Source organism: Prenolepis imparis, unplaced genomic scaffold, assembly GCF_030444845.1.
Source record: "Prenolepis imparis isolate NDT839.2.m4 unplaced genomic scaffold, iyPreImpa1.0 SCAF_107, whole genome shotgun sequence".
NCBI lineage: Eukaryota > Metazoa > Arthropoda > Insecta > Hymenoptera > Formicidae > Prenolepis > Prenolepis imparis.
Window position 1 is genome coordinate 56051 of NW_028141265.1, and position 22406 is coordinate 78456.

At 26.5% G+C, this 22406-nt stretch overlaps 1 long non-coding RNA gene across 12 annotated transcripts in view; it reads right to left on the reverse strand.

Moving 5' to 3' along the window:
* LOC145947620 (uncharacterized) overlaps window positions 1-22406 on the reverse strand; it is a 68482-nt gene that overhangs the window by 45647 nt on the left and 429 nt on the right. For 10 of the 12 annotated variants that reach the window (XR_014427211.1, XR_014427212.1, XR_014427210.1 and 7 more), the window contains exons 2-4: window positions 21176-21378; window positions 17723-17968; window positions 3250-3292 (exon numbers count right to left, since the gene is read on the reverse strand). This is a non-coding gene — a long non-coding RNA (uncharacterized LOC145947620). Of the gene's footprint in view, window positions 1-131; window positions 1225-3249; window positions 3293-17722; window positions 17969-21175; window positions 21379-22406 lie in introns of those variants that run through there. The other 2 variants (XR_014427209.1, XR_014427202.1) reach the window with 2 other exon arrangements.

A 22406-nucleotide genomic window follows, 5' to 3' on the forward strand; every position in this document is an offset into this window, starting at 1 on the left:
TGAAATATGCATATTTTAAAGTATCAATTATTGCAAAAGCACTATTTGAGGAAGTTATAACAAAATCCTAATCTTCTTTTATTTAAATTTAATTAATCTTTTTTTAAATTGATCTTTTAATTAATTAAATAATTTTTTTAAATCTTTTTCCTAAATTGTATATATATTCTTGATTTATATTTTACATATATGCAAATTAAAAAAATGTGTGTATATGCATTGTGCGTACCATAGGAATATTGGGACTTATAATCAGAGGGACATGATTCACTAGAAACGGGTGAGAATCTGTCATATTTTGCCGATATTTTGCCTTCGTTAAGATATAACGAATCAGATCCTTTTTTTGATGACGTAGACAACCAGCAGTTCCGAGGATAGTTAAATTAATGAGTTCTTTTGGTCAAATAGAATATCGAGAAATCTTCCAAAATCGAGAATATATATATTTCTATAGATATCATTACATCTCTTTCCTTTTTCACAAAAATGATTTCCAATGCAAATCTCAAAATGTATAATACGGACTCTGCATCATTATCAGGTATACCGCTTCAACAGCTCGAAATAGTGACTTTTTTGAAAAATCTTTCTTATAGTTAATCTACTTGTATATACACACATTATTATTTAATAATTTTAAAAAAAGATATTTTAACGGAGTACTGCAGTGAAATTATTTAATAGTAATTTTAAATTCATTAAAAAAAGGTACTTTGAAAAGAGCACAAAAAATTTCTGAGGCATTGAAATACCATGAGCCATCATGTAAAGATATATTTTGTCCGGATGTCCTTGGAAGGAACAGGAAGAAGCGACTAACAATTGCGGGCTATTTTGCGTGGAATACATCCGCAATTTAAATATTACACTATTAGAAGATTTATTTATAAAAAGAGAAAAAAAAATCCACAAATATAATTCTAATTCTGGTCGAGAAATTCTATAAAAATTCTTTAGAAATACTTAAAAGTATTAAATTATTTAGAAATACTTAAGAGTATTAAATAAACTCAATATTAGAGATCATATTGAGAAATAATTAAAAGCCGTAACGAAAATATTGTATGTTGGTACATATGTATTAGAATCAGTTATATTCGCAATATATACAAAATTAACTTTAATTAGAAGAAAGCAGAAGCTTAACTCTTGTCGCAGAATGTTCTACAATTAAAGACAAATTAACTGCATTATGTGGCGAATTTAGACGTACAGCCTCATCTGAAAATTATTTTTTTGAGTCTACATATCATCATAATGCAACTTCATTTGAACCTTTGGTAATGAATACAGAAGGAAAAGTAGTAAATAAATTATCATTAATAACAGATAGATCCATAAAATCTTGGTCGTGCAATACTTCAATTGTAAAATTTACGATTCGCTTGTAATTGACCATTATCAGAAGTTCCTCGAAACTGTAAATAGATGTACTTTAAAGAATGCACCAAAATTGATGTGTGCAAAGTATTCATACATATACTATAAAAACTTCAAATGCGAAATTGGATCATATGCATAGCTGTCATATAGATTTAACATTTTGCAAAGGTATGTTTCTTTCAATTCAATTATTATATCGCCTCATTTTCCAAAAGTAAGATATATGAAGCGTTTAATTTATCAACTTACAGTTTTATTATCGAAAAACTGAATATTTAGACAAAGCATTAATTCATGCTGACATAAACACAATATATAAAATTGTTACTTCTGCACAAGAAAAAGCAGATATATGTAAATATCAACAGACCAATACAATTTTGAGTAATAATGATATTATTTCTAAACATCATAAAGCATTTAAAGTCTCGACTAAACGCTCAGTAAACACACTACAACATATTTGCGAATCATGCGAGAGATTGTTATAAAAAAGATATTTCTAAAGTCAATAGTCTTCAAGAGCACAAATAGACATTCAAATTTGAAGAGATTTCATGACGTACGTACAACAATAAAAAGTTAATGCGTAATATATATGTAATTATTATGTAAGCAACTTTTGAAAGGGCTTAATTTCAATATATTGCATCTTAAATAATCTTCTTAGATGAAGTGCACGAAGTAATATTATCTCTTAATACATTAAAAAAAATTTTTATACGGAGAGTTAAAACGTATGAAACTGTTCTTAAAATAAGAACTGTTATTAATAAGAAGTTGCCTCGAAAAGAAATGATTAAAGCTAAAAAAAGTTAAAGGTAGCATATTTCATTTACCACTTTTGTTACAGGAAATATTGAATAAATTATATCTTATACTGATCCATTAAATAATAATTATAAATTATGTGTATTAGTTAGAAGTTAGAGGTATTTCGACAAAATCAAAAATTATTTGCGAAGGGACAATTAATGTTAAAAAAGTATTTGCCGTTTTAACGTAATTAAAGCACAACAATGATTTATTCTATCTTATATATTACATTGCCAAATGATCATAATAAATTATGTTTAGCAAAATTTAAAAAATTTAAATTTCCAATTGGAAGAAATAGAAAATAATATGGATGCGATAGTAGCAGATGAACCTCAATTATTAAATAATTTGATAAAAAAAGACGAAAAATCCTTTTTTTAAAAAGATATGTAAAGTCGATTGCTCGAATATCTCGAAGTTTATTGTTGTCACTTTTCCGCGATGCTCATTGGCTGTCAAGATTCGCGTTGTGCGTTATATTCGTAGCATCGAAAAACTGTTCGCGAGAATTAGCAGTTTGACAATTTGTTTAAAATTAAATCAAATAAAATAATATTAGTTTTAAATAATAGGTTATAATACTTTAAACTCAATTAATATTTTTGACAGTTATCAGCTGATTTCTGTCAATAAATATTAATCGCGGATAAAGTATTATAACATATTATTTCAAACATATTATTTTATTTTATTTTATTTTGAACAAACTGTTAAATTACTAACCCTCACGGTGACAGCCTCTCGATGTTACGAATGTAACGCACAATGCAAATCGAAACAGTCAATCAGTATCGCGGAAAAGATGCAACAATACTTGCGAGAATCGACTAAACATGCCTTTTTTAGAAAGGGATGTTATAATATTTTAAATTCGATTAATATTTTTGACAATTATCAGTTGATTTTTGTCAAAAAATATTAATCGCGAATAAGATATTATAACATATTATTTGAAACATATTATTATTTTAATATTTTCAACATATTATATACATTCCCATTACCGCTATAGAAATGTTATAAAATAAACAATTTCTTACTCACCGATACGTACAATAGCAGAGTGTAGTACACAGTACACATTGATCTGAAAATAAAATATTCAAATTATGTATATACATATGTGTGTATTATTTTAAAATTTAATTAGCAAATGAACGCTTTAACAGCTTGTCGTGAAAAAATATTAATCGAGTTTAAATAAACTTTACATTATTTTTCAAAAATATATATTTTTTTTAACATAAAACCGAAGAATTGCGTGCGCGCGTGTTGTTCTAGTGATAAAGAAGCTACATTGGAGGATCAACACAAGGCAACGTGTTTATCAGTAACAGGTTACTGACAAAGATTATGATTATTTCGAGCAATATACTATATATCCTTTATATGAAAAGAAAGCAAAATTACGACAATATTATATCAAATGTTAAAAATTAAGGATTTGCCTTTTTATACCTTTTATATCATTTATACCATTTATACCTTTTATACCATTTATACCATTTATATTATATGTATGTATATGTATCTATTTTATACTTAAAATAATTTTTAAAAAGAATTTCCCGTAAAAAATAATGTACCCCCAAAAAATGTAAAAATCAAAACTAAAATTAACCAACAACTAGCCAAGACATAGAAAATATTCAATTTCTAAAGCATTTTATAATTTTATAATAATATTTGTAATTTGAAATAATATTTGCAATTTGAAATTGTAATTTAAAATAATATTTCCCATAAAATCAATTTTGCTTATAAAAACCATTATGATAGATTCTTTTCAAAAAATTAAAATGCATTTTAAGGAAAAGAGGGAGAATTAACGAATATCACATGCCGATGAAAGAACTTTTAAACATGCGATAAATAGATCGTAAAGTGTGTGATATTAGGGAATTTTAAGGCGAATTTTATATGTAATATAATTACATACGAACATGATTTGTTGACATTTGCTACGCGCAAAACGCTTTGCTTGTCCACGGATTTTTTCGCATGTTAAAACATTACAGGAATTACACTCATTGTCAGTACTCATTGTCAGTATGAAAAATCTATCTATAATATACGTAACGTAAACTATAAATTTTCACTACTGGCAGTTTATATCGGAATGCCCATATATGCATGTACAATAAATTGTAATCAATTAAAGAATCGTTTATGTTTATTTACTGAAAAAATAACTTTCCTGATTAATAAATCAAATTAATAAATTTGAAATTATAAATGTTATTAATTTAAAGCAAATTTCTTTACAACATATTTATTAATAACAATTAACAGTTATCATTAAAAATTAAAAATTAAATTAATTACCATAAAAAGCAATTTTGGGGTAAAAAGAGTGAATAAAAAAAATCTATTATATCTCCAATATAGCAATCATAATAATTGCTTTATTTTTATTAAAATTATTAAATTATATTTTTCGAACTCAAATTATTTTTCTATACTATTAATTTACTACACAAAATAATTTGCTGCTATGATTAAATTTGATAATAAAAGAGTTTGTTCCATGAGCATACTGACACAATTGCTTTCATATATAACTTTCTGTCGAATAAATATCATATATAACTTTCTGTCCAACAAATCTGCTTAATTACTAATATTAAATTTAACTCACAAATAGCTTTGGTGAATCAACAATTTAATTTTTATGTTAATCGATGAATTTTTGTATAGAGCTTGTTCTCAAAGTAGAAAAATTAACAATTAATGACAAAAAAGCTGAAGGATTTGAAGAATATAAGTTGGTACAAAAAATAATTTGAATAAAAATTGTACTTTAAAGAAAAATAATATAAAAAGCATCCAAAAAATAATAAACAAACATAATATATATTTTTTCCTAATAGTTTAAAATAAATTTTTGATAATTTATTTTCTCTTCTTTTCAGAAACTTACTTACAATTACTGTAATTATTGTACAGATAAGAGTTATAATTTAAAAAGATTTATGGAGACCATAAAAAAGACATGCAATGAAAAATAAATTAAACTTAAAATATTTTTAAAAAAATATTTTTGTACAAAATATTGAAATACACACAGATGATATATTTAATTATTTATCTTTTATATTTTATAATATAAGGAGCAATAATATCCTAAATAATTATCTCAAATAATATCTCTAAAATATGTTTTAATTGGAACACTGTATTAATAGAATTATTTTTTTAAGGTAAACTTTCAAAATTTGAAAAACTACATTTATTTAATTCAAACAAAACACTATATTTCATTTTTACGTATATTAATTCTTCCAATTACATTCGACACATATTAAAATAGAACATTATCGAAAAATCAATAGTATTCTCAAGAGAGATTTTATTAGACAGATTTTATTTAATTTATACATTTGAAACAAAACCGTACTAATTTCTATTTACTTCTAAAAAATTTTATAATAATTTTATATTTAAAGCACATTTTTCTTTTTTCTATATATTAATAAATCTTTCCCATTGCTTATATACAAATGTTCTTTGTCATTATCGTAGTCAATTTAAGAGGATATAAAATATATAACAAATTAATATTATAACAATACAATTATCCTAATTGTTTAATAGCATAATATTATTTCTCCTTTTATCTTATTTTCTGATAAGAATTTGAATGATATTTTAGAATTATTTTCTTCTCACTTGAGAATTCTTCAGAGACATGCTAAAATTATTAACTATAATATATATTATCTCTGTACACCAAAATTTTATCAATATTAACATAAAATAACTTGATATTCTGATAAATAATATTTATCGAGTACTGACAGTATATACATAAAAATTACCAAAATCGTACAGAAATCATGAACATCATTCAGTATAATTTGCTAATATATTTGATTCTGCGATGAAGTTTTTTAACTAATTTTATTGCACTGTGATTTTCTATAGCCGCGCAAATAATTTAATTTTACTTCCCGCAAGTTCTATCAATAATCTTTGCGCCTAGAGTAAGTAAAAAACTTTTTTTATAAACATAATTTTATAGTTTGTATATAAATTTTATTGTAATTTATTGGTTACTCTTAAAAAGAACTTGAGTTTATTATTAATTGAAGTGTTTTATAAATGAATATTCAAAATGTTCGATAATGTTCCGGAAATGTCCAAAGTTAACCGAAGATATTATCACGACGCAAAGTTGAAACCGATTTTATATGATAAAATACAGCTTACAATTTTTAAAATTTTGTGTATCTGTTCATAAATAATATGAACGCAAAAAAATGGTAGTTTAAAGCAATTGAAAGGATGTTGTTCTTGTCTTATTCCATTCTGCAAAAAAAATCATAAAAATATACATGAAAAAATTTTCGTGGATGTCCCTTAAGACAAAACACGATAAAAATGATTTCAACTCTACGACATGAATATAAGCTAACAAAATCAAACTTATAATGTTGTCAAGATTATTTGAATGTAAGTGTATATGGAATAAGATATTAAACCTTTGAATACGACGCGCCACTAGTGGCTTTCCTCTAAACAATGTTTTGGGTCAAGACGTCACTACAATGACTTCTCTCTAAACGATTGTTTGGGACAAAACGTCACTAAAGTGGCTTCTTTTTATTATATATAATGTCGCTAAATATCTTATTATTGGAAACTTTACGTAAATTTTTGCTGTTATTATTATTATTATTATTATTGTTTAGTATTATTGTTATTATAAGTATTATTGTTATTATTATATTACTTAATATGCAAGATGAAAAAGTTCTCTATCAATATCTTTTTCCATTTCTGATTTGTATCGCTTATAATTTTTTTAAAATTATATTTTGTCATCATAGAAATATTTTCATGTTTTATTTGTCTGCATTTGTTTTATCAACAAAAAAAAAAAAAAATATTCAACGACAGTATTAAGTATGATCGCCAAGAGTTCACAATTAAGATATACTTCCATTTCTTAATACTATATTGTATAATAATATAGTAATAATATAGTTCTTAATACTGTATAGTATATTGATAAAATCTTTGAAGAAAATAATTATTTGTTTGTCGACATATCATTATCAGGTATATATTATTGCTTTTGAGTTTGTAGTTGTATTAGTAGTATTATTTTTAATTATTTTATTTCTTTTAATTTTGTAGACTTGTTCGTTCTAATATGGTTATACTAAGTGTAATAAAAGAAAAATTATTAAGCGATACAAAATCAAAAATAGTGGGAGATGTTGATAGAGAATGTTCGCATCTTGCATTAAATAATAGAAAAAATTTACATAAAGTACGAAGGCGAATATTGAATTCATCGGAATCGGAAAACGAAGTCGATAATTTAGATATTTAGAAGAAACAGAATGTGAGGAAATGAATAGATCACATACAAATTGCAATTAAGAATATTCAAATTTGATATGAATGGTTCTGGCATAAAATCTTATCTTTATTGGTTTTCCACTGCGTTAGATTATTTTCAATTATTTTTTTTCTGAAGAATTAGTCGCATTTATTGCAGTAAAAGCAAATATTTACTGTCACTATGCAATGAATAATAACATACGTTTTTTCTCAAATAGTTATGAAAAAGAAACTACAGTAAATAAAATTTTCTGTTTTTTTTTTTCATTAAATTACTGATGTCGCGAATAAAAAAATTACATTATACAGAATTCTAGTCAAAAGATAGATTGCGTACAGATATTTTTAATCAGATTATGTTTCGAGACAGATATATGTTTTTTTTTATTAAAAATGTTACACTTTAATGACATTACAACAGTTAGTTCTGATCGATTGATAAAAATACATGAAGTTGTTAATAAACTCCGCGTATCTTTTAAAAATTATTTGTTTCCATTTCGTAATTTATGTATAGATGAAAGTTTATTGTTATTTAAAGGAAGATTAAGTTTTAAGCAGTATATATTCCGTCTAAACAGATTCGGCATAAAATCTTTCGTTTTGTACGATTGTAAAAGTGGACATATTCAAGCTTTTATTATTTATACAGGCTATAATTCTAATGTAATTCTAATGTAATTTTAATGTACCAAATAAAAAAGCACTTGGAATATCAGGCAAAATTGTACTTACATTATTAGAGTCATATTTATGCAAAGGGCATATGTTATTTGTTGATAATTGGTATACTAGTCCGACATTGTTTAATTTGCTTCATAAAAATAATACAAATGCTTGAGGTATAGTAAAACAACGACGGAAATATATGCCAAAATTGGAAGAAAAATTAAGAAAGAGTGAAATATATTTCCGCTCTACAAACAAGTTACTTGCAATCAAATGGCAAGATAAGCGAGAAGAATACATGTCTGTTATCGACTTATCATTACAATACATATTATCTACTTATCATTCAGCAGAGTTCGTACATATAACAAAAAGAGATTATCGAACAATACAAAAATATTGCAAAAATATTTCTTTGCAAAATTGCAACATTGCAGAAATGTTACAAAATGTTGCTGCAATAATTTTGTGGCGCAAAATTTGCAGAAATTGTAGTTTTATCAAAAGTAAAATTGTTGCTCAAATCTTTTGGCCCACGCCCAACGGGCTCTTTATTAACAGGGATTTGAATTTTTATCATTTGGGCCGTCGCGTCCAACTTCAAACGCTGATAAATTTCAGTAGACTACGATTTATAAAATAAGATGTGGTTTTGAAAAGTTTTTTTTACATACTTTAATTTTGTAAAATCAGTTTTTTGAGGAAGTAAAAATTTATTTAAGATTTTCAAAAAAACAAAATAGAAATCAATTTTTTCTCAAATTTAGACATCTTCGATTTCCTTCTAAAAATCTTTAAAAAAAGTAGAAATTTTCCCCTTTAAAACGAGTCCAGGATCAAGATGGGCAAGCGTTTAGTTTTCAAGATACAGTCCGTTTTAGGACCGAGCACATCACCTACGAGCAGTGGGTGTACGCTCGCGCTTGAACGAAAAATAGGAGTTCCCATTTTAAAAATTCGAGTTGACCTTCAAATGACCTCTAAACTTGATCTCAAGGTCAAGTTCAAGATAAACATCAAGTCCCTTTTTTTAACCCTACAACTTTTGTCAACTTTGTGTTTGGGGTGTTTTCCCCCTAGAACATGATTAAAGTTAGTTATTGATAGATTCTTCTGTTCTATACAATTTGACCCTTAAAGGTCATCTTAACCCATGACTTAAGTACCTTTCTGAACGTAAAAATTCCCGCTCTTTCCGAATCCGGGGTAAAAAATGGGGGTTTCTATTTAAAAAATTCCAGTTGACCTTCGAATGACCTCTAAACTTGATCTCAAGGTCAAGTTCTAGGTCACCATCAAGTCCCTTTTCTTTAACCCTACAACTTTTGCCTGGGGTGTTTTCTTCTTAGAATTCGATTATTCTGAGTTATTCAGGGGTTCCGGTCTTTTTTGAACACCCTGTATATATACACACACACACACGTTTTCTACATTATTGGAACATTTTAGTTTTTTTATTATTTACCTTTTTATTTTTTTTTATTTTTTACTATTCTTTATTTTACATGTAAAACCAACAAATTTTTTAATAAACGGATATGATATATGTATATACATATATATGTTTCTTAGTTTTACTACAAGATAAGGAAAGATAAAAAAGAATAAATAGAAATCTTCTATTGATGTGAAAAGTGCGTGTGTAGTGCATGAAGTTCGTCTGTATAGTAATTAATAAGAAATTCGTCATTCTTTTTTTACAGAAGTCTCATAGCAATAAAGTTTCCATAACAACAAAATAACACATATGAATATTTGTGCATCTAATGTTGACTCATTTTGGTGATGTGAACGTATACAGTTCCAATAAAAATATATTGTAAAAGAACGATTTCTAAGTTAACGTGTGTAACGCATATGAGCGAGAAGAGTACGTTCTTATCACAATTAATTTTTGATGTTTTTGATTGACTGTCTTGAATCTACGACGAGTTTTGTTGGTCAGCTGACGTGACGATACATATATATATATAATTAAATTTATAAAATTAAGTAATAAATATATTAAACGTGTATTTAAAAAATTGATTTTAATATTTGCAGTAATTGATCACATCTTGTGCACAAGTTGGACTACATAAGTATTCTTATTGGACAAACATCTGGTATTACTTATAAGTCGTATAATATTGTCAAAAAATAATTCAAAGCAAATTCAAGGTAAATATGTTGAATAAATATATTAATATATTATATTTATATAAAATAATTAATATATTATTAATATATTAATATAAAATATACTAATTCTTAAATTTAATAATACTAAAGATAAGAATAAAGTTCCGAAAACCGACTGCCTCCGATTTCGATAAAATTTTGTGAAAAGCTTCCTGTTAGCTTAAAATGGATGCCTGTAAAGGGAATTTTAGCGACTCCTATAAAAAAAGTCATTTTTTAACAAAAAATATAATCTAACTCAAACCTATGTCCCAGGGATGAATCAGAACTTTGCTTTATCTTGTAAACCACGTTTCGCGCTGAAAGCAGGGGGCGATGGGGATGAACCTCGCTTTGCGTGAAAAGTTGCAAACCCATGTCGAATTTCGCAAATATAGACCTCATTTCGCGCTGAAAGCAGAGAGTGATGAGGGTGGACCTTGTTTTGCTTGGAAAGTTGCAAACCCATGTGGAACCTCGCTTCACGTGCAAAAGTGTATGCATGGACACAGTGGATTCCGCCCCCCTGCGGGGGGCTCCACTACCAAAAAACTAGACACATAGGTTTGCGTTGAACCTCGCTTCGCGTGGAAATTTGCAAACCCATGTGAAACCTCGCTTCGCGTGGAAAAGTGTATGCGTGGACACAGTGGGTTCCGCCCCCCTGCGGGGGGCCCCACTACCAAAAAACTAGACACATAGGTCTGGGTGGAACCTCGCTTCGCGTGGAAGGATGATTTAATTGTTAATAACAATTTAATAAACCATAAACAAAACTTAAAACTTTTCGGAGTATATTCAGAACAGTAACCTTAACATATTTTGTCAAGGTCAAGACAATCTCTCTCTCCTATTTACCTTATTATATTTTTGGGTGGACTTCCGAATACCACGCCCGATTGCTATGAATTTTTGTAGAAACATTGTAAATGATGTCAAATGAATGTCCTTAAGTGGATTTTCACCGATACAAACATTTAATGCTAAAAATATTAAAATAATGTTCTGTATAAATTATTGTCTATTTACGATTTACAAATTACGAAAGACAATATGGCTGATCATTTGTGTGAGTTTCTGTGGAGGCGAGATGTAAAAAAACATAAATTAGATCCATTAAAAAAATTAATTGAAGACATTAAAGATGTATATTCTGGTTAAAAAAAGAATAATATAAATTGTTTCTTGTTGATGTTTTCGTTCTGATATTCTATTTTTGTATTTCTTAGGATTCTTTATATATGTATATTGTATATCTTAGGACGCTTTATATATATTTGGTATTAAATGTGTTATGTTATTTGAATATATCTTTCTTGATTGTCTATTGGAATTCACTGTGTTTAGGCATCCCAGGTGTCCCATTTTAAAGGACCCACTCAAATATCTCATTGTCAGAAACACTGCGTTAAATCGAAAAATGTTTCCTACAAAAGTTGTAGGGTTTCGAGGGGGACATAACATAGTAATATTCATTTGAACTTGGGCGGCATCTCCAAGGTCAAGTGAAGGTGAGAATTTGAAGGTGAGAAGGTGAATTTTGAAGAAAATAAAAAAATGCTTCAGATAAAAGTTGTTCAAATTAATTAGTAGAAAAAGATGTTATAATAAAAAATATGGGTTTCCATTTAAAAAATTTATTCTTACCTTTACTTGACCTTGGAGACGCCGCCCAAATCATATGAATATTACTATGTTATGTCCCCCTCGAAACCCTACAACTTTTGTAGGAAACATTTTTTTATTTAACGCAGTGTTTCTGAGATATTTGAGTGGGTCCTTTAAAATGGGACACCCGATGTACTTTACAACGTGAAGCGAGGTCCACCCTGGCTACCGGCGGGGAGGGTGCGGGAGGGGGGCCGAAGGCCCCCTTGCACCCCCCCGTGTGTGTGTGTGTACCCATGTGAAAAGGCCCTATTCTATATAATTACCGACAATAATTTATATAGAAAGTTATTTTAATATTTTTAGCATTAAATGTTTGTATCGGTGAAAATCCGCTTAAGGACAATCATTTGACATCATTTACAGTTTCTACAAAAATTTATGGCAATCGGGCGTGGGTCGTATTCGGAAGTTTATCCATATTTTTTATTAATTTTTGTTAAAAATTTTTTGTTAAAAAATGACTTTTTTGTAGGAGTCGCCAAAATTCCCTTTACAAAGGCATCCATTTTAAGCTAAAAGGAAGCTTTTCACAAAATTTTATCTAAATCGGAGGTAGTCAGTTTTCAGAACTACACCCAAAGATAATATTATAATATAAATGTACAATATACAGGATGTTTCATTTTAACAAGCTAATATCTCGAAATAATAGAGTTTTAGAAAAAAAATGTTTTAGATAAAAATTGTAGGGATTTGAGAACGATATAAGATGGTGTTATTGGTGTGACCTTGCATAATCGTTTGAAGATTACGTAAAAATCATCTTCAATTTTTTAAATAAAACATACAACCTACTTTTCATTGTATAGCTTATCTTGAGAGCATTCCAAAACACTATAATAAAGTATTTTTTTTTACTATTTTTCGAATTACACAGGAGCTTGAAAGTTATAATATTTTGACGAAGAATACAAAATATCTTATAAATTATTTAGTTTTAGGTAATCTTATCTTAATATTTTTATGCATAGAATAATAACACGAATTCATTGGTGTAAAGAAAACATAGTTGCTTTTAAGAAAAAGTATAAAACTCGCAATATGCAGTCTTATATTTTTTCTTAAAAGTAATGTGTTTTCTGTACACCAATGGATTTATCTTATTATTCTATATAAAAGTATTAAGATAAGATTACTGAAAACTGAATGTTTCATAAGATATGTTGTATTCTTTGTCAAAATACTGTAACTTTGAAGCTCCTGTAACTCGAAAAATAGTAAAAAAAAAATTTTTTTATTATAATGTTTTGGAAAGCTCACGAGATAAGCTACAAGTATATGTAATAAAAAATAGGAAGTTTCATTTAAAAAAATTGAAGGTGATCTTTATATGACCTTCAAACGACTATGCAAAGTCAAACTAATAACACCATCTTATCTATACCCCTTGAAACCCTATAACTTTTGTCTAAAACATTTTTTTAAAAACCTTATCATTTCGAGATATTAGCCTGTTCTAATTAAAAAATGGGATATCCTGTATATATACAATTATATGAATATTATTATACATGTGTGAACAAATATAATTCTTAAAAATTTACCTTTTTTTAAAAAAAATGTAAAAAAGGGCGCCAAGTGCAGTATTTATATTTATTGTTAATAATTGTTTACAATACATAAACAACTCATGTAGACGTAATTTTAAAATCTACAGCACATTGTCATCTATCAAGCATCTGTCATCATTTTCACACAATAAAAAGGTTATTGAATTACGGTCGCGATTCATAAAATCGATACGCGAGTGTCACTGATGTCATCTCTTGTCAAACGGTTTAGTCGTAAATTTTTCCGACGTTTTTTAATGAAAAATTCTAACATCAATATTTTACATGATGATATCTCCGTTCATGATATTTATAGAGTAATAATAAAGATCATTTTATTATATAATTTAATCCCAAGTTTTTGATTAAACTTAACAAGAACTCAATCGGTTCAGCCGTTACTGAGGACCAATAATCTAAGGTGCTCTCAAATAAATGACTTGCGTAAAGATACACGGTCCGTCTCGTCGCTACGCCTGACTTGGTGCGAAACACTACTGTGTCTCTTGATTTATAATATTGTGCATTTATCTGTTTGTATGTTTTTATGAGCGGTTACTTATTTTTCAAGTGATGAGTGCTAATTAATACATACTATGTATATGTATAATTATTTTAGATAAATCAAAGGAACGGAAAGTTGATACTAAAGGATATATTTCTTTTCTTTTTTTGTCAATTCATATACATATATGTATATATATGTTTAAATCAACATATAATTAAATATTTGACACATAATTTAGTAAAAAAATTAATTTAAAAGGTTTAGGAAAAATAATGATCATTAAAAGAAGATACTTTTGGCAATTGTTGTTTATCTGTCCATATTTATTGTTTATTTATTAATTTTTAAAATAAAAATTAAATAATTTATTAATATTAATTATTTATTAATATTAATATTAATATTAATATTTATTTAATATTATTGATTATTTATCAATTTATTTATTAATTTATTAATATTAATTTATTTTTATAATATTTTATTTATTTTATTTTTATAATTATATATTGTACATCATTTTATGCAACCTATTTTAATGTTTGATATTTATATCTTGCATGTTAATTTATAGAACGTTGAATAATAAACAAGATGTTATTATTTCAAATAAAAATAATGAAATAGAGATGATTACTTTTGCGATAGATGAGATGTTAGAATCAATTAAACTTGAGGATTCCACTGTGTAAACTTTTCTATTTATTTTAATTCATATAATAAAAAATACACACGCATTTATATTTATTTATCTGCACATTTTACTTTTTAAAAAATAAATATTGTATCTCAGTAATTAATAAATTCTAATCCATTATTTATATAATGTATATAAGTGTGTGTGTGCGTACATATAGGAGGTGTCTCACAACCTCCGTACAATATTTTATTAGTGTGTTCTAGAGGTAAAAAATAGAATAAAAAATTCTAATACAAAAATGTTGAGACTGCAACAGTTTTTGAGTTATAAGCGATCAAAATTTGCCAATGATATACACGCACTGAATTACACATGTATACGCGTACCGATTTGTCATCTATTATTGGTTTTATTATTTTTAAAATAAAATAAGCTGTGCAGAAAAATCAATATCACACTACCTTGAAAAAATCAATAACAGATGACAGATCGATAGGCGTGTATGTTTAGTTACGGACGCGCGAGTTCTATGCTATATCATTGACAAATTTTGATGGTTTATAATTCAAAAACTATTGTAGCCTCAACATTTTTGTATTAGAATTTTTTATTCTATTTTACTTCTAGCATACGCTAATAAAATGTTGTACAAAGGTGAGATATCCTGTAAATATATGTATATATATATTTAAATTTCTTAATTTTCTGAAAAGTAAAAAGATGATTTTAAAATCTTTTTTAGAGAGGTTATTGATTTCATTGATGAGATTGATGGTCCGAAAATTGTTGGCAAACCACAACATTATCGATTGCTAAAATTTATTTTAAATAATAATAGTCGTCATCGAATTCAAATAGAGGTATAAAATGCTGAAATCGAGCGGATTCAGTTTCACATAAAACCAAATCGAGTAATTAATAAATTTTTTAAGAAAGATCTTATTTATCTTTAACACAACTATTAATATTTATATATTATTGTTTACTTTGAATATACTTAAATATACTTTTTATTCTTATTTAATTTAATATATGCAATAATAATAATAATTATACTTATTATTCCTTCAAATACTATTATTAATAATTTGGGTTCTTTTGACCTTAAAAAGATAATTCACGCAGTTCAACCTAAATTGATAGAAATATTCCGGATTACTTGAATTCATGTGTTCGTAAGTAATTCTAAATATATCATATATGATTTAATATTGTTATATACATATATAGTATGTTCTTATATTTATGTATGTTTTCTTCTATTACATTTTCTTAAAATAAATACTTTTAAATAAAATATTTTTCAGTTATACGAGGATATGTTAAAACAAGATTTAATACTTTCTCAAATAGTTTTAAAACTATTGGTACTGGATCAATTACAGATGGTCATTACAAATTAGAAATTCAAATTGCTGATTACGAAGCTAATGATAGTTTCGAGAAAGGAAAAAATATGGAAATAAAAGGATATGTGAAAAATTCAAGTAAATTATATTTAAAATCTTTAAATTTCGTAATAAAATATTATTGTATCATTTTTTATTGATTTTTATGAATTATGTATTTATTTTATAGATGATGTCTTTTATATATCTTGAAAAAGTATCTGATATTAAATTAATAGGAGACCAAATTTTATCATTAGCACAATTATTACAAGGTGCAAAACCTATTATAAAAAGATATTTTCCTAAAAAAGATGAAACTTCTGACTTGCCAATTAATAAAATTATTCGCAAATAATTAAAAAGTGTATTTGTCATGTTTTCAATGTGTTTTTCGTTTCTTATTTTTAGTTTATGAGTTATATGTATGCATATAATTAAAATATAAAGATAAGATATATATTATATAAATCAAGTTCATTATTCTAAGGTAATATAATGTAAAAGTAATAAAAATTGTAATATTAACACTATATTACTGTGTATTCACTTGAAAATTATAATAATAAACAATAATATTAAATAAATATGATAAGTATTTTAGTATTTGGATTGCATTATCTGTTTATTTTTATTAATGTAAATAATTAATTCTTATATATATATAAAAGATTATATATATATATATATATATAATATATATATACACTACCGTCAGAAAGTTTAAGACCAAAGTAATAAATAAAGAACCTCGAAAGAATAATTTATTTTTACACGTTAAAATATGATATTCCGCTGATTGTTTCTTTTTTTTTATTAATAGCTAGAAGATCATGTTACAACACCATAAAAGTAAAAATAGCTTGCTTTATTTTTTAGAAAGAAATAATAAATAAAATTAACAAATTTTTTTGGTCTTAAACTTTCTGACGGTAGTGTATAAATGTGTGTGTGTGTGTGTGTGTGTGTGTGTGTAAGAGTTTTATAAGAGTATTAATGTTATATTATTGTAATTCTTTCTAGTTTATTGCATATAAATAAATAAAAATGTTATATTTTATTAGCTATTATTTTATATTACACAATTTTGATGAATTGCATAGTATAAAGAAACAATCACGCTAACATAATTAATTATTACTTGTAATATACTAAATAAATTTCAATATAAATATAAATATAAATAAATTATTTAGTGCAAAGCAACATACATCAGTCGCGCATTCGATTATCAATAACGCGCGTTCCGTGGCAGGGCTGTATATAAAGTGGCAGAGACTGTGTCTAGCTCAGCCGTAGCGAAAGGGTTAAATTTAATATTTTATTTTCCTAACTTGATGAGAAATATTTACTTTTAAAAATTAAAAAAATACATAAATATTTATCAATCGTTTCTCATTACAACGCAATGTACAATACTTGGGACATTGTCGTTTGCGAATGCAAAATCAATCCGTTCAAGCTATCAAACAAATCTCAGTATCAAACAAATCTCGTTTAAGATCCAAACTATTACTTCAACGTCCTTTTACATGCAACTTTATATATTCGACGTTAGATATATTTGCATGAAGGTACTCACCGTTGGCAGCTGTGTACCTCCAATTTTCGATGATCTCGTAACAGCACTATTATCACCACTATACTGTCATTACCGTTTTCATATCTGAAGGATTTTATGTCTGTAATGGATAGGTATACTCCAAATTCTTTCTGAATTTGCATCATCTAGTTCGCATTTTACAGATTAACGTTGTTAATGTCGATTTGTCCTTTTCTAAAGGTAGGTTCAATTTTAGATACCAACGGTTTTTCTTCTTAAACTCTCCTACAATTTTGTAAAATAAGTATATTTTATTATTTACAGTATATACACACATATAAACAGGATGTCCCTAAACTGGCGATAAAGATTTTAATAACAAATTCTTTGTAATATTTCAAGACAAAAATTCTAATACGAAAATATCGGGGCTATAGTATTTTTCAAATAATAAAAGTTTAAAGATTACGAATGACGAGCTAGACTTTTGTGTGCTCAGAGATAGCAAACTGATCAGTGGTAAAAGTGCTTCCATGTCAAATAACTTTGTTTTTATTGATTATAATTTCATCGTGGAGACAGCTAAATATGACACATATCAATATCGATATATTAAACTATGGAATAAAAACGTTTTTAACTGTTCTTATGATTCATTACGGAGAAACAGAAATACATTTTTAATGAAATCTTGAATATTTTTACAATAATACTATTATCAAAAGCATCCGATTCATGGAATCGTAACTGGCAATAGTGAAATTATTGTAGAATTCATAATCTTTAAACTTTTCCTATTTGAAAAATGCTATATCCCGACATTTTCGTGTTAGAAATTTTGTCTTCAAAATATTACAAAAAATTTATAATTAAAATCTTTATCGCCAGTTTAGAGACACTCCGTATATGTATATGTATATATATATATATATATATATATATATATATGTATATATATATTATATTTAACACATTATTAAAATATATAAATATTTAATATATTAAAATATAAAATTACTACAAATTATATTAGAAACTATAATCACAAAAATAAAGAAATATATTTTCTTATAATTATGAATATTACATTGTTTATTGAAATATGTGCGTGATATATGAATGTAAAATATATATAGCTATATATATATATATTATATGTATATGTATTTGAATTTAAAATTGAAAAAACATGACTTAATTATTTTAAAAATTAACTGTTTCGCAGATAAAAATAAATACTATTTTTCTATCTACTTATTATATTTTAATTCAATATGTTTATAAATATTTGTTATAGATAAAGATATCCTTTTATCTACAATAAATATTTATAACATTTTAAATTAAAATATAAGTACATAGAAAATGTTTATTTTTATATATATATTTTGCATAAACATAACATATACATTTATGTTATATTACATGACATATAGAAATATGTAATATATACATTTATTTTATATTGCATTACAGGAAAATATCTAATATATATACGTTTATATTACATTACATAATATGAAAACATATGTAATACATATGTCTATGTTATGTTACAGTAACATATCATTTGAAATATATTTAACATATAAATGATACATCTCAAAGTTGCTGACATAGAGCCGTACCAGAACGTAACATTTACCTGTATAAGTAATATTACATGTAACATTCATGACAGTCGTGTAATATTACATACATGTCTATGTTACATGTTGTGGTTTGCTGGGATGCGAGTATCGACTTTACATGCCTTTTTTAGAAAAGGATTATTTTAATATATTAATATATTATATTTTAATAATGTTATTATATAATATAAACTACACAGCCAAAAAAGTTGTACACTTGAAAAGTAGTAAAAAATTGTAAAAGTTTAAAAATTTATAACTTAACTAATAATTATAATATCGAGGTGTTTAAAAAACAAAAATAAAGCTTGAAGTCTGTAGTTTGAGAAAATTGTAGTGCCATTACGTGGAATGATTAGTTTTACAATGGCGAATGACAGAGTGAGAACCTGCAAAACTGATAAAAAGTCCACTTTCCTGAATTGTACAGTGTGAATCAATTGATGTAGGTAGCTCAATGGGATAAAAAAAATTGAAATTCAAACTTTTCTCTTTAGAATGTGCTTTTTTTTATCTTTTCTTTCTTTTATGCGGGGAAATCCTCATGGATACCCTCCGATTCCCGAGGAAATAGTGCCGAAACGGCGAAAACCCCGTGAATATCCTACTCGGACTTGTTTACGCGAGATGCCCGGCACGATTTGCATCGCTTCAGGACCAGCTTTATTTTCGTTTTTTAACACCTTGATATCATAATTATTAGCTGAGTATTTAATTCTTGAACTTTCACAGTTTTTTTACTACTTTTTTTAAACGTACCGTTTTTCTTGTTTGTATGGTCGAGTGTATATAGGACAAAGTATGCTAAATCGTACTCCCAAAGGTAAATATTAAAATTGCAATAAAACTATCAAAAAAGTGACAAAATTTTTTTATTTATTTGAAACTATGGTTTTTTGTCAACGATATACGCGAAACATTAACACAAATTTATCATTGTTTCATATCGTAAAATAAAAATTAAAAAAAAATATCTAATACGATTTACAATACGCCGATTTGCTGAATTGTACCCATGAATTTTTAAATCATACTTCTAACAATAAAATTAAAATATTCTAACAAAAATGAAGTTTTATTTTCTACGAAAGTTCTCAGTCTGCAACAAAACATATCTATAAGAAAATGTCATATTTATAATTATAAATTCTCTTAAAAAATTTAACAAAAATATTTTTTGTATCATACAAAAATATAAATAAGTATTACCTCAATATAATTGTAAAATTTGATAACATTTTCTTCAATTGTCTATCTAAATATAGAGTAAAAAAACTAATGCCTAAATAAAAAAATTAATTTAGTAAATCATAGCAGTACGATATAGGAAAAAGTTAGTGGTATGTTTTACCGAACTTGCCTTGTGAATAAAAATTTGTGAATAAAAAAATAATCTTGAAACTTTTTGCCGATTTTTCAACATTTCCATTATAGGATTAAATAAGATGAAAAAATGATTTAATAATAAGTTTAATTGCTTATCTTTCTCAATGTGATAGCTTAAGCACGGGGTGCCGAATATTACATGAAAATCACGCAAAATAAATTTATAAACTCAGTAACGGATCGCTTGAGAAGAAAACAAACATTGCGGCATTCGAGGGAGGCTAGCTGCAATACAACAGCGTTAACACATTAAAATATTTTTACTCTGATTACAAAATACAGTAAAGATACGATTTAACGAACGGTACGATTTAGCATATTTTCCCCTAATTAATAAGCATTATAATGATATATTATTGGCATAACTTTACTATTTTTATTAATTTCCAAATAGATATCGAAAAAAACCTCATGTAAAAGAAGTGATACCGATACAAGAACGATTGAAACATAGAATCTTACGAAATCTACTTACATTGGTGGTGTCACATTTGCTCTGTTTACATTATGTAGCATCAGATAGCATCCTTCTTCGTGCACCTGTCCAGTTTTAATCGCCTTGTTATAAGCATGCACACGCTGTCAAAATAAAGATCACTTCCAAGGGATGCAAAATCGACTACGTATCTCGAATCTGCGCACCAATATCGTGCCCCCTTTGGCCTTACAGTGCAAAATCTGCAATATATCATTAATATATATTAGATAATAAATTAGCCGGAAAAACCGAATTTTGCTTGGTACGATGCCAAGACTGAATTTCGGAATTACATTTTAAATATAAAATAGTCAATATAAATATTTAGAAATCAATTGGCTATAAGAGCCGTACGCGGATGTTGATGCGTCGATTCCAACGAAATTAATTTTTCGTTGAGATTAAATATTTGTGCACGGGGCACGAATTTTGCTTGGTACACTGCCAAGACTTATTCGGAATAATCTCTTAGTGATAAAATAGTCAATTGAGATTTTCAATCAAAATTATGTAGGTGTATGGGAATTGTTAAGAAAATATTACGAGAATGAAATAAGAGTTATTTGCAAGCGACATGTTCAATGTTTTTTTTAATTACCGCAATTTAATGAAAAAGAATTTGAATAGCATAACAAAAAGACACAAAGAAGAGCATACTGAAATGTTAGAAAATTCAACGACAGATACTATAATTGAGTTTTTGCAATGCCGATGTCAAGTTCTAGAACGAGCATCTCTAAGCGATATTTCCAAAAAAAGCAAATCAAGGTTTAATAACAATGAGAAGAACGATGATAATCACATACAGTCGTTCGAATCGAGATTTCAATGCAAAATATTGTCAACAACGGTTCAGGAATGTCAATGTTACTTATATCAAGGACAACATTTGATTTATTTCTGTAATCAACTTTTAAATTTATCTGTTGAAAATAAAATCCAAACGGTCAAACCATTAAAATTGTGCATTAATTATCTTTCTGCAACGATTATTTCGTCGTAAAATGCAAATTAAGTTTGTGCCAAACATGCGAAGGCAGTCATAATACCTCATTATCATCAAACTAAGGAGACGGTGAGTTCAATTAAATCCGTTGAATAGCAGGTTCAATACCAGAACATTTGAAAATCAATTAAACAATTGTTTATCTTTTCTTATAGTTATATACGTTTCTCAGTATAAGAATCCGTTGACAATACATTATTAAAATTTCGGGAATTTAGAATA